The 14,973-nt window shown below is 41.6% G+C and overlaps 1 protein-coding gene across 6 annotated transcripts in view; it reads left to right on the forward strand.

The window, feature by feature from the left end:
- Nucleotides 1–14,973, forward strand: part of PPCDC (phosphopantothenoylcysteine decarboxylase) — a 121,845-nt gene that overhangs the window by 86,833 nt on the left and 20,039 nt on the right. The window contains exon 7 of one of the 6 annotated variants that reach the window (XR_014015283.1): nucleotides 9,720–10,462. The exons of 2 other annotated variants lie outside the window; for them this stretch is intronic. The gene's annotated coding sequence lies outside the window, so the exon portion shown is untranslated. Of the gene's footprint in view, nucleotides 1–9,719; nucleotides 10,463–14,973 lie in introns of those variants that run through there. 3 more of the 6 variants (XR_014015284.1, XR_014015285.1, XR_014015292.1) reach the window with 3 other exon arrangements.

Genomic DNA, 14,973 nt, shown 5'->3' on the forward strand with positions numbered 1-14,973 from the left:
GAATTCACCAGTGAAGTCACCTGTGCCTTGGCTTTTATTTATGGGAAGTTTTTTATTATGCATAATTATCTTGCATACCGTGACCCTGCTAAACTTGCTTATTAATTCTACTAATTTAAAAAAGTATTTATTTTATTTTGTTTGTTTATTTTTGGCTGTGTTGGCTCTTAGTTGTGGCACACAGGCTCTTAGTTGTGGCGTGCAGTCTTCTCTCTAGTTGTGGTGCACAGGCTTCTCTCTAATTGTGGTGCATGGGCTCCAGAGCACATGGGCTTAGTAGTTGCTGCATGTGGCTTAGTCGCCCTACAGCATGTGGGAACTTAGTTCCCCGACCAGGGATCAAACCCGTGTCCCCTGCATAGGAAGGTAGATTCTTAACCACTGGACAACCAGGGAAGTCCTAATTCTACTAATTTTTAAAGTACACTCCTTAGAATTATCTACATTCAGAATCATGACCTCTGTGGTTAAAGACAGTTTTACTTATTACTTTCCAATCTGCATGCCTTTAATTTCTTTTTCTTCCCTTGTTTGCACTGGCTAGGACCTCCAGTACAGGGCTGGATAGAAGGGAGAGAGAGAGAATATCTTTCCCTTATTCCTGATCTTAGGGGGAAAGCACTCTGTTTGCACTATTAAGTATCAAGTCAGCTGCAGGCTTTTTGTAAATGGTGTATTCTGATGTCTCCTCTTTCATTGCTGGTTTTGGTAATTTGTGTATTCTCTTTTTTTCTTGGTTAGACCAGTAAGCTTTATCAGTTTTGTTGATCTTTTTAAAGAACCACTTTTGGTTTCACCGATTTTTTTTTTTTTTTTTTTTTTTTGCAGTACGCGGGCCTCTCACTGTTGTGGCCTCTCCCGTTGCGGAGCACAGGCTCCGGACGTGCAGGCTCAGCAGCCATGGCTCACAGGCCTAGCTGCTCCACGGCATGTGGGATCTTCCCGGACCGGGGCATGAACCCGTGTCCCCTGCATCGGCAGGCGGACTCTCAACCACTGTGCCACCAGGGAAGCCCTCACTGATTATCTTTTTCTTTCTTTTATTTATTATTATTATATTTTTTTCCTATTTCATAGCTTTCTGCTTTTATCTTTATTATTCCCTCCCTTCCTCTTACTTTGGGTTTGATTGCTTTTCTTTTTCAAATTCTTTGAAACAAAAGCTTAGATTATTGATATTTGATTTTTCTCCCATTCTAACCTAAGCCATTTAAAACTGTAAATTACTCTTTAAGCATTGATTTAATGACATCCAATAAATATAGATATGCTGTGTTTGAATTTTCATTCAGTTCAATTTATTCTCTAATTTCTACTTTGTCTTCTTTTTTGATCCATGAGTTATTGAGAAGTGTCTTAATTTCCAAATATTTGGAGATTTCTCAATTTTCTTCTCTTTTAGATTTCTAATTTAATCAAAAAAATGTGTATAGAGAACATACCTTGTGTGATCTAAGTCTTTTTTAAATTTCTTGAGTCTTGTTTTCTGGTCTAAAATTTAGAGAGTCTTAGAGACTAGAGAATGTTACATGTTTGCCTGGAAATACTATGTATTGAACTGTTTTTGGTTTGAATTTTCTGTCAAAGTTAGGTCAAATTGCTTGAGAGCATTGTTCAAGTCTCTTATATCCTTACTGATTTTCTGATCATTTGCTCATCAGTTACCAAGAGAGGCATATTGAAATCTCCTACTATAGTTGTTGAACTGTCTATATCTCCTTTCAATTCTGTCTGCTTTTGCTTCATAAGTGTTGGGGCTCTGTTACTGACTGCTTATTTATTTGTTTGTTTATAACTGTTTTATCTTCTTGATACATTGATTCTTTTATCATTATGGAGTATCCCTTTGTCTGTAGTAGTGTTTCTTGCTTTAAAGTCTAATTTTGCCTGATATTAATGTAATTACTCCCACTCTTTTATGGTTACTGTTTACATGATATATGATTTTCCATCCTTTTTACATTCAACCTATTTATACTTCTGAATTTAAGATGTGCCTCTCGTAGACAACATATAGTTGGATCTTGCTTTATTAGACATTCTGACAGTCTATGTCTTTTTACTGGAATGTTTAGACCATTTATATTTAATGTAAGTATTGATATGATTTCATTTATGTCAATCCATTTTGCTATTTATTTTCTTATGTCTCATGTCCTTTTTGCTCCTCTGTTCCTCCTTTATTGCCTTCATTTGTGTTAAATAAATATTTCTAGTGTACTACCTTCACGCCTCTGTTGATTGTTTTAACTATATATATATATATATATATATTTTTTTTTTTTTTTTTTTTTTTTGTGGTACATGGGCCTCTCACTGTTGTGGCCTCTCCCGTTGTGGAGCACAGGCTCCGTACACACAGGCTCAGTGACCATGGCTCACGGGCCTAGCCGCTCTGTGACATGTGGGATCTTCCCAGACCGGGGCACAAACCCATGTCCCCTGCATCAGCAGGTGAACTCTCAACCACTGCACCACCAGGGAAGCACCTTAACTATATTTTAAAGGTTATTTTCTTAGTAGTTGCTTAAGGATTAAAATCCTAACATCACTATCTACTTTTTTTTTTAAGATTTTGTTTTTGATGTGGACCATTTTTTTTTTTAAGTCTTTATTGAATTTGCCACAAAATTGCCTCCATTTTATGTTTTGGTTTCCTGGCTGCGAGGCATGTGGGATCTTAGCTCCGCCGCAACCAGGGATTGAACCCACACCCCCTGCATTGGAAAGCGAAGTCTTAACCACTGGATTGCCAGGGAAGTCCCACTATCTACTTTTATATTGATTTAATTCTGCTTAAATATAGCAACTTTCCTCCAATACAGCTCCATTTCTTCTCCCCTCTTTGGTGCTATTAGTTTCATATGTAATTTATATATGTTATGAACTTAACAATACAATGTTATGTTATAATTATTGCTTTATATAATTTTATGCTTTCTAAAAGAAATTAAGTGAAATGAGTTGGTCACAAAAGGACAAATACTGTCTGATTCCACTTAAATGAGGTTGTGCTCAAATACCTTGACTCTGTAAGATTTCCATTCTGCCAGTTGATCTGTATGTGGGTTGTAAGTTTACTCAAAGTTCATCTAGTTCTCAGGACTGCCTTGGCCTTCACTTTCTGCTAGGGCTCTTGTAGATCTCCTCTGTGAATGTGCATACTTTCCCAGTCAGCCAGGAATGTACGGAGAGCTGATCTAGCCCTTCTATGGCTCTCTGATTTCCAGGATCTCCCCATTCAGTTTCTTGCTGGTGTGCTGCTCTCCCAGCCAGGCTAGCAAAACTACAGGTTTTTTTTCATTTGTTTCCTACTTTTACAGACAATGCTGCTGGTTTATGTTTTTGTCTATCTGGGGACTTCCCTGGTGGTCTAGTGGGTGAGACTCCACACTCCCAATGCAGGGGGCCTTGATTTGATCCCTGGTTGGGGAACTGGATCCTGCATGCATGCTGCAGCTGGGAGTCTGCATGCCACAACTAAGAGACTGCATGCCACAACTAAGATCCACATGCAGCAGCAAAGATCCCGTGTGCAGCAGCTAAGACCTGGCACAGTCAAAATGAACAAATACATTATAAAAATTTTTGTTTTTGCCTATTTCATTTCAGGTGTATCCCCTCTTGTGGATATACTTCTGGTTTTCATCCACACCCTGTTAACACTATCATTGTCAATGGGGGGTAATGGGAGCAACCCTAGGCAAAAAGATTGCAAAATTCCACTGTTTTTGCTCAAAGTTCTAGCATTTTTTCATGAATAAATGCTTCTCAATTTGTTGTTTGCCTTTGGCTAATTTCCAAAACACTGCAAAGGTTTTTTGGTTTGTTTTTGGTTTTTGGTTTTTTATGTGTCCAGTTTTATACTTGTTTTGGGATGGAAGTATTTGCCAACCTCTTCATGCCACTTCAGCCAGAAGTTCCCCTTCCTATTACTGACTTTTGGGAATTCTTTGTACATTCTGGATACTAGTCCTATATCAGATATGTGTATTGCAAATATTTTCTCTCAGTCTGAGACTTGCTTTTTCATCTATTTAATAGTGTTTGAAGAGCAAAACCTTAAAAACTTTTATGAAATGGGCTTCCCTGGTGGCGCAGTGGTTGAGAGTCCGCCTGCCAATGCAGGTGACACGGGTTCATTCCCCAGTGTGGGAGGATCCCACATGCCGTGGAGCAGCTGGGCTCGTAAGCCATGGCCACTGAGCCTGCATGTCTGGAGCCTGTGCTCCGCAACGCACGGGAGAGGCCACAGTGGTGAGAGGCCCGCGTACCGCAAAAAAAAAAAAAAACTTTTATGAAATATAGTTTATTGATTTTTTTCTTTATGGATCGTGCTTTTGGTATAATATCTAAGAAAGCTTTGCCTGACCCATGGTCACAAAGATTTTTCTACTGTGTTTTAGGTTTATAGTTTTAGGTTTTACATTTTTGTCTATGGTCCATTTTGAGTTGATTTTTTTAATATGGTGTGATTTATGAGCTGAGGTTCTTCTTCTTCTTTTTTTTACTGAATGTTCAATTATCCCAGTACAATTTGTTGAAAAGAATATTATTTGTCCATTGAATTGACTTGACACCTTTATCAAAAATCAATTGACCATATATGCATGAGCGTACCTTTAGGATCTCAATTCTGATCTCTTAAAAGATAAACTAAAGTACATTAAAATTTGGAAGACTTTATTTCAGCAAACATGGATTCAAACTGGGCAGCACCAAACCAAGGGTGATTAAGAGCACTCTACCAGCAGGAGCTGCGGGAAAAGGCTTTTATAGAGCAGAGATGGAAGCAAAACAAGGAAATTATTTGATTTGCTATACCTTAAGCAGTTGCCTTATTTGGAAAAGCCTAGTTGACTGTTTGTGATTGGTTGTTCTTCACTTTCAATTTTTTAACCTTGGGGCATTTACAGGAATTTACTCTGGATTAGGTTTGGTTTGCTTACAACGCATTAGAGCCACCTCAGTCTGAAGGCCTCCTTGTTTAATTACTAACAGCTCCACTGATATATGTATCAACCCTTTTGTCAATACTATACTCTTTGTTTTTTTCCATAAATTTATTTATTTTATTTTTGGCTGCGTTGGGTCTTCGTTGCTGTGTGCGGGCTTTTCTCTAGTTGCGGCGAGCGGGGGCTACTCTTCGTTGCAGTGCGTGGGCCTAATATTGTGGTGGCTTCTCTTGTTGCAGAGCACAGGCTCTAGGTGTGCGGGCTTCAGTAGTTGTGGCACACAGGCTCAGTAGTTGTGGCTTGTGGGCTCTAGGGCCCAGACTCAGTAGTTGTGGCAAACGGGCTTAGTTGCTTTACGGCATGTGGGATCTTCCTGGATCACGGCTCGGACCCATGTCCCCTGAATTGGCAGGTGGATTCTTTTTTTTTTTTTATTGTTTTTATTTTTTATTTTTTTGCGGTACGCGGGCCTGTCACTGTTGTGGCCTCTCCCATTGCGGAGCACAGGCTCCGGACGCCCAGGCCCAGCGGCCATGGCGCACGGGCCCAGCCGCTCCGCGGCACGTGGGATCCTCCCAGACCGGGGCACGAACCCGTGTCCCCTGCATCGGCAGGCGGACTCTCAACCACTGCGCCACCAGGGAAGCCCGGCAGGTGGATTCTTAACCACTGCGCCATCAGGGAAGCCCCAGAACAACTTTTAAATATATTTTTGCTTGGAGTTTTTCCACTCTCACAAAGAATATGATTTAGGGCTTCCCTCCACATGAATTTTTTTTTTTTTTTTTTGCGGTACGCGGGCCTCTCACTGTTGTGGCCTCTCCCGTTGCGGAGCACAGGCTCCGGACGCACAGGCTCAGTGGCCATGGCTCACGGGCCCAGCCGCTCCACAGCATGTGGGATCTTCCTGGACCGGGGCACGAACCCGCGGCCCCTGCATCGGCAGGCAGACTTTCAACCATTGCGCCACCAGGGAAGCCCATGAATGTTGTTTTATATCAGGAAAACTAGTGGGCTTTTTTTATCCCCTGTGTTCCTGCTCCACCCAGAGCTAAGCAAATATGGGAAAGTCTTCTGTGTGTGAGTTGGTATTTTTCCCCCTGTTTCTCCCCTAGAGCATTGACTTTTGAGAAGTCCCAAATTGGGGGGAGGGGAGGGGTCTTTGATAACCTCCTTCCCAGGCCCAGACTTAAGACATTTTCTTTCTCTTTCCTGCTCTGTTTTGTTTCTCCTAAGGCAGAGCTTCAGACAAAACTTGCATGCAGTTAATTTGACCCCAGGGAACAGGAGTGAGGGTTGGGAAAAGTGAAACAAAGAAACAAAAGCCAGTACAAGATCGCCTTATCAAGGGGACCTCTGATATGTTCTTGATTCTCACAGGATCTTCTGAGGAGCCTTGTGACATGGAGACTAAAGGGAGAAGCATTTATTATTTGCTCCTGTCCCCCACTGATCAAGAGTGGCCCTACAGATATTAAGTCCTCTGAACTTAGGGGTTGCACATGTATGAAGGTCCAAGAGATTCCCAAGGTCATCCTGCCCTGCAGAGTCAAATAGTCTCAGACAGGAACGAGAGGTAGATCACAAGTGCCCAAGATGAGGTGACACCTACATGAGGCTGGTCGAGGTCCACATGAAAATGGTCACCTCTGCAGTGGCTAGAATCAGAGTGGGGGTCAGAAGTACTCACGTGGTGCCCGGAGGTCCATCTACAGCCCAGTCCCTCAGGGGAGCACCGGCTCTAGTTAAGGCTTACCCTGCTAGGATCATGCTCTCTTGTTATTCTGGCTTCGGCCTGTTTCTCTTACTTTACACTAGTTCATCTATGCTTTAACATGCACATTTTTGATATTCAACATTTTTAGAGAGGGATTTCACTACTCAATTTGTCTGCATATTGCCAGATACAGAAGTAAAAGTCATTATTTTCAAAATGCTTATAATGTACTTTAATATTCCTTTCAAAGTTTGTTGAATATAGAAATCAAGCATCCCTTTCTGGAGTTCCCAGAACCTACCTTTGTGCCCTGTTTTGAAAGACAGTTCAGTCAATAATAATAACAACAGCTACTAGATTTTGAACACTTACTATGTGCCAGACACCATGCTGAGTGCTTTATAGGCAGTTTCTCAGTGAATCCTTCAGACGGTACTAGGATAGTCACTTTGGTTCCCATTTTATAGATGAGTAAACTGAGGCCTAGAGGTTGCCCAAAGGCACATAGTGTATAAGTTGTTGATTTAGTTCAGAGCTTCCCCAATTTCACTACATAGTCTGCCTTTCTGTGGAAAAGTCTTCCCTTCTCCCCACAGGACTTCTCCGAAAAACCACATTCAACCTAGAGGATCCCTTAAGCTTCAGGGTCCCTTGGCAGCTGCCTGGGAGTGAGCAAACTGAGCTTGAGGGAGCCAGGAGGCACACACAGAGCTTTCCTATCCACCCAAGAAACCTACCAGGGCCCCATAGGCCTTCGAAGGCTGGCAAATCCCAATTCCATAGGCAAATAGTGACCTGCCCCCCCACCCCCTCCCCCGCTAACTTACAGACTGGTTACTGTCACTGCTGGAGGTCTGAGGAAGTGGGTGGGGAATCCAGGCCCAGGGAGCAGGTACAGAGCTAGAGCCAGCTGCCCCTCCATCCCAGCTGGGGGCCCACGCGGTGAGCATTTCACTCTCCTTGGGTTGAGGTACTCAGGGAAAAAGCAAGGTTCAGCCTGAGGGCTTGGGGAGTCAGAAGGTGTAGGGCTCCTTCTGGCTAAAATGTGCCTTTGTGATGGGGGGACAGCACACTTAAATATTCTAGGGAAATTAGAGCATCTCTGGGGTAATCCTCTGGCTTGGTCAGGGGGTCCCCAGAGTTCCTAGGAATGCATATGTACGTTGAAAACCATAGAACCTGATTGTCAGCATGAGCAAGGACCTCGGGGACAGGGACATTAAGGCCAACATCTTGTTTTACAGATCAGTAATCTGAGGTCCACACACCAGGGGCCTAGTGAAGGAGCCAGATTCAAACACAGTCTTCTCACCCTCTGAACAGGGCCAGCTCTCCTCTTCTGCACTTCCTCTGTATGTGTATGTGGCAGTGGGTGGCTGTGCGTGACTGTACATGAGGCAAGTTTATTAATTTGAACGCATGTGCTTTGTGTCCCACAAGTGAATGCACAAGTGTGTGTATATGTCAGCGGCTGGGAGGGTTATATAACCAAGCTGAGCACACCGCAACAACAAGACACATCCCTCTTTGGAGCCCAAGCCATGTTTGGAGAAGAGCAGTGCTTTCTCATGCCCAGACACCAGAGGAGGAAAGTGACCCCTCGTGGCTGCCCTGCATGGCTGTGCTGACTTGTGCCCTGGGCCATGTGGAAGATTGCAGCTGGCTGGGGCCTTGGAGTACCATTGTCTTCAGCCACCCCATGGCCGTCTGCAGTGATGGCCATTGCCCTTCCTGTGTGCTAGGGCTGTACTGCTCAAGTCCCCAAGGCCCTAAGGGATGGCCGGAGATGTATGTCCTCCCCACAGTGCCCTCTAAGTCTTCTCTGACCACTCTGGTCTCCCGCCCCCAGCCCTTGTTATTTCAGGAGAAAGAAGCTTGTCTCTGCATCTGGACCTAGAGCTCTCAGGGGCAAGAATCACTTCTCTCATGACCCCCACAGACCTGGCATTTTATCAAGGATGGGTTGATAAATGTGTGACTAAAACAGGATGGGATGGAAGGTAGCAAGCAGAGCTGCAGAGCCACAGAGCATACCTCTGCCCCAGGTGTCTCAGCCTCAACCTTGACCCCAAACCTGCTCCTTCTTCTCAAGCAGCGAGTGACACCACTGTCCACATAGCTTTGCAAGTCATAAAACTGGGAGTGAGGGAATTCCCTGGCGGTCCAGTGGTTAAGACTCTGCGCTTTCACTGCCACGGGCCTGGGTTCAATCCCTGGTCAGGGAACTAAGATCCCGCAGACTGTGTGGTGCAGCCAACACAAGCAAACAAACAAAACTAGGAGTGAGTCTCCCTCCCACTGCCACTGACATGCAATCAGTCATCAAGCACTGCCGATGCAAAAGTGCTTCTGAAAAGTAGATAACTCACATCTTGTCATGTCATAAGGATCTGTGAAACACTACCAGGATTGTGTCAAAAGAACATAGGAGCTGGTATTTCCTTGGTGGGCCAGTGGTTAGGGCTCCGAACTCCCAATGCAGGGGAAACAGGTTCGACCCCTGGTTCGGGAACTAAGATCCCGCATGCCACATGACACGGCCTAAAACAAAACAAATCAAAACACAGGAGCCAACCTGAATACACTTCCACTAGCCAAAGGAAGGATTACTTGAGCATCAGTAAGAATAATAACTGTAATAGACTGATTGACACCCATGAAACATGTTTAAATCCACTGATTCATATGCATTTTTAAAAGTAACTCATTTGTCCCTTTAGGAGGCTGCTAGGCAACTGGTAAATAAAAGGAAAGCATCAAATATTCAGCCTGTCTTTTATATATGATCTCTCCCTCAGGGTAAGTAAATAATCAATGAGGGGAAGTGTCACTTTGTAGAAGTATGCCTGCTAATAAAAGAAGAATAAGTGATGTGGTTAAAATATCACAGCCCCTCATGAATCCAGGCAGTGAACATCAATGGCTGCAAATGTCACAAAAAGAGAGCCAACCAGAGATTAGGTGCTCCTGATGGAAGCACACATCACCGCCTAAGAAGCAGTCTTTAAAAAAAAAAAAAGTTGAATCTGAATTTGCTCAATTTACAGAAAATACAGAAGACAAAAGAACATACTAAATGGTACCACAAGGATGAAATCAGCCAAGTCCAGACTGTGGCAAACTACAATGATGAATGATCCAATTTCTTTCACAAAACAGTGTTACAAGGGACTTCCCTGGTGGCACAATGGTTAGGAGTCTGCCTTCCAATGCAGGAGACACGGGTTCGAGCCCTGGTCCAGGAAGATCCCACATGCCGCGGAGCAACTAAGCCCGCAAGCCGCAACTACTAAGCCGGCATGCCACAACTATTGAAGCCTATGCACCTAGAGCCCATGCTCCACAGCAAGAGAAGCCACCGCAATGAGAAGCCCGCGCACCAAAACAAAGAGTAACCCCTGCTCGCCGCAGCTAGAGAAAGCCCGCGCACAGCAACGAAGACCCAACACAGCCATAAATAACTAAGTTAATTAATTAATTTTAAAAATAAAATAAAAATAAAAAAGAAAAGAAGAGAAGAAAATTATAAGATAATCAAAGAAATATAAATGCTGACTGGATTGCTGTTTCTGTTAATGAATTATTAATGATTTTTTGTATAATGTATTGTCTTATTTTAATTCCTTATCTTTTGGAGCTACATACTGAAATATTTACAGATGAAATAATATGATCTCTTGAGCTTGCTTCAAGATAATCCAGGAGTTGAGGGAGGAGTGGGCAAGGGTATAGGTGAAACGAGATTGGCCATATGACACACACATACCCAGAGGTTCATCATACTATTTCCCCTACTTTTGTATATGTCTGAAATTTTCCATAATAAATTTTTAATGCCTCTCTATTAGTCTGTTAAGAGCTAAAATGTGGCTGTGTAATAAATGACCTCCCAAAACTCAGAAACTTATTCACCATGGAAAAGGCACTAGATACCAAGATGACTTGGCCATCTGACATCAGCCAACTTCAGTCATTGGTCACTCTGGTGCTGTCACAATGGACACATGAAGGAAGTAGCCACAGTCAGAGGGATGGAGACCATGCATGAACCCAACAAACAGTGTAGGTTCCCACTAACCAAGGCTGACTTAACTACTGTTGCTAACGAATGTCCAAACTGCCAGCAACAGAGATGAACACCAAGTCCCCTATTTAATACCATTTCTCCAGAAGACCAATTGCCTCCTTGGTGGCAAGTTAACCTGAGGGCAAGTTAACTATTCTGGGCCTCTTCCATCCTGCAAGGACCAGTGATTCATTATCACAGGATAATGTTTATTCCAAATAGCATCTTAACCAAATAATCCCAACCAGTAAGAATATATTCATTTCAATTCCCAGACTCAAGTCACTCCAGAAAGATTATGCTAAGAGGTATTGATTGTATTTTCCTACAGCAATTATACCAACACCCTGGTATGAACTATAGCTAAGGTCTTAGTCTTCTATACTCCCATCTGTGAAATGGTCTCCTGGGATTCTTCGCTCTGTGCTTTCACTAGCAGTCTGTATGTGAACTTGAACCATCTCAGCACTCTCCTGACTGCCTTTGGAATGTCTTCTGTGTTTGGGGGTTAAATGTTGCTTGATGGTAAGCTCTGCTGTCAGCAAAATGATGGTTGAGTTTATAAAAGCCTGCTAAATGCCATTATTTTTTTTCTAGCTTTATTGAGATATAATTGACATACAACACTGTATAAAGTTCAAGGTGTACCTAAAGTGCCATTATAAAATGATTACTTGTGCTATACCAAAAACAAAACAAAACAAAAACCACTCAGAAGCTTAAAACAATAACCATACATTGTCATGCTCATGGGTCTGTGAGTCAGCTGTACCTTGAATCATCTAGCTTCAGGCTCCAAACCAGGTTGAGTTCAGGTGTGCTCTACATGTCTCTCATTCTCCTTGGACCAGTGGCTACCCAGGGCATATGGTCTGTTCCTGGACACTCATTCCAGGACCCAGACTGATGGAGCAGTGGCTGTCCAGGGAATGTTTTTATCATGATAGGTTACTGCAGCACAAGAGGGCATGTCCTGTGAGCAAGCATATTTCAAAGTTTCTCTTGTCAGATTCACAAACTTCCTAATGGCCAAAGCAAGTCGCATAGCCAAACACAAAGTCAAAAGGTGGGAAAGTATTCTCTGTCGACTATGACAAGGGTATGGATGGAGAATTCTTTTACAGGGAGCAAAGATTTGGACCAATAATTCAATTATCACAGCCGCTTCAGCTCCATGCCACTTGCTTGGTTCAAGCCCTAGCATTAGACAATAGGAACATTCTGCTAGGAGCCCTGCCTGCCTCTTGTCTGGTCGTTCCAAACCTTGCTGCAGCCAGAGTGATGTTTTTTCAGTAGTCCTCCTCCAGTTTTTTTTTCCTAATTGTGGTAAAAAACACATAACATAAAACTGACCAACTTAACCATTTCCAAGTATACAGCTCAGTAGTGTTAAGTGTATTTACATTCTTGTGCTACCAGTCTCCAAAATTTTTTCAGCTTGCAAAACCAAAACTCTATACCCATTAAACAACAACTCCCCATTTCCTACCCCCCACCCAGTCCCTGGCAACCACAATTTTTTGTTTCTATTAATTTGACTACTCTAGAAACCTCATATAAGTGGAATCACAGAGTATTTGTCTTTTTGTGACTGGCCTATTTCACTTAGCATAGTTCATCCAAGTTGTAGGATATGTCAGAATTTCCTTCTTTTTTAAGGCTGAGTAACATTCCTTTGGATATATATACCACATTTTGCTTATCCATTCACCTGTTGATGGACACTTGAATTGCTTCCATGTTTTAGCTATTTTAAATAATGCTGCTATGAACATAGATATACAAATATCTCTTTGAGACCCTGCTTTAAATTCTTTTTGGTACATACCCAGAAGGAGAATATGGTAATTCTATTTTTAATTTTTTGAGTAACTTCTATACTGTTTCCCACCATGGCTGTACCATTTTACATTCCTACAAGCAGTACACAAAAGTTCCAATTCCTTTGCATCCTCACCAACACTTGTTATTTTCTGTTTTGTTTTGTTGTTTGTTTGTTTTTGATAGCATCCATCCTAATGGGTGTCAGGGTTCTTTTTTAATTAAACTTTTTATTTTGTAATAATTTTAGTCACATGCAGTTATAAGAAATAATAGAGAGATTCCCTTCATTTGGTTCCCATCCCCCCAGCTTTCACCAATGATGACCTCTTGTAATAGTAATAATAGCTACACCCCGGAAATTGACATGGATACAATCCACCAGTCTACTTCAGATTTCAGCAGTTTGCATGATTTTTTAAACAGGTGAATCTGATTGTATCACTTCCCTGTTTAAAACTTTTCTAAGGATGTTCATTGCATCATTGTTTTAATTATTTAAAAAATAAAATAAAATAAAAATTAGAAACAATCCCAAATGTTCAGCAACAGAGGAACGGTTTAATTGATTACATTAAATTCTTATAATAGGCATATAATGCAGCCATTAAAAAGAACATAGCAAATATATATATACTGATACAGACTAGTTCCTGTGGTCCATTATTTTGCTACTGAGAAGATCCAGGTGCAGAATAGTGAGTACCTTTTGGGTATAAAGACAGAGAATGTAGGGAAGGATAGGTAAGACATTGTCCACAGCAGTGGTCTTTGGAGAGAAGCAAACAGTAGGCTGAGATTCAGGAGTGAGATGAAGACATTCACTCTGTTTTGCAGCGGTTTTCAGACTTTTAATTTTGGACCCTTTTATACTCAAAATTATTGAGGACCCAAAAGCACTTTTATTAATGAGGGCTATTAGAAATTAAGACTAAGAAAATTTTTAAATATTCATATATTAATTCATTTAAAAATAACTATAATAAACCAATTATATATTAATGTAAAGAACATATTTTTATGAAAAGAAACTATTTTTTCCAAAACAAAAAAATTTAATGAGAAGAATGGCTTTGTTTTGCATTTTTTGAGAGCCTCTTTAATCCCTGGCTTAATAGAAAACAGCTTGGTTCTCATATCTGCTTCTGCATTCACTCTATTGCAATGCATTTTTTTGGTTGAAGTAAGTGAAGAAAACTCTGTCACAAAGATATATAGCTAGAAAAAGGAGGAACCTTCTAATAGCCTTTTGTGGATGTTCTTTTCTGATAGCACATCAAAATTCAACAAGTGGCATTTTCTTAAAGGTTAGTTGCAATGTAAATCTGAAACCACGGCAAGAACATTTTTCATACTCTGTTACCTTAAAATCTATTGTCCTGTCTTGCACTTTGAATGAATCTTTTATATGTGCATGACTTTGTAACATCATACATTTGTCATTTGGAAAATACTGATTGAGTTATACAGATCTTCCAAATCTTAACACATTTAATTATACAATATTGAAAAATCACATTTGTTACTATCACTACTAATCTCATCAGGAAAGTCTTTAAGTACCAGTAAAAGAAAAAACTGCTGTTTTTCACAACACTTATGATACACAATGTATGGATTTTTTTTCCTACATCAACCAGTTTTCTAGACACCAACTGACACTAACTACTTGGAGTTACAGCAGACCCCCAGGTTAAGGGCTCAGTCCCACAGACCGCCACCACTTCAGATGCCAGCCACAAGTCCCAAGTTGTCACTTGTACTGACAACTAATCAGTTATTAAGTCTGGGGTTCCCACAACCCCCTTTTAGATAATTTGCTATAATGTCTCACAGAACTCAAGGAAACACTTAAATTTACCGGTTTGTTATAAAGGATAAAATAAAGGATAGAGATGAAAAACCAGATAAAGAGGTACATAAGGCAAGATCTGGAAGGGTCCTGAGTGCAGGAGTTCCATCCACATGGAGTTGGGGTGCACCAACTCCCAGCACATGGATATTTTTACCAACCCAGAAGCTCTCCAAATCCCTTTGGTTAAGGGTATTTATGAAGGCTTCATTACAGAGGCAAGATTGATTAAATCACTGACCATTGATGATTAAGTCAGCCTCAAGTCCTGCTCTCCTCCCCAGAGGTAAGGGATGGACCAAAAGATCCAACTGAAACAGGAGAGAAGAGGACAGGGCACAACCTTTAAAAGAATGACATAGCCACAGGACATGACAAAAACTGGTTAGAACTAACTAGATCCAAGATGGTGGAAGATTTAACTTCCAGTGGAACTCGAGCCTCGTTATGTGCTCATTGTAATACAATAGCATAAGCTAAGTGACACACCCACCAGCACTGTGACAGTTCTGAGGCCAGCCAGGAGTTGATACTACCCTCCCTATTATACAGCTGGAAAAAC

This window comes from Mesoplodon bidens (assembly GCF_964165515.1).
Source record: "Mesoplodon bidens genome assembly, chromosome: 3".
NCBI classification, from domain to species: Eukaryota; Metazoa; Chordata; class Mammalia; order Artiodactyla; family Ziphiidae; genus Mesoplodon; species Mesoplodon bidens.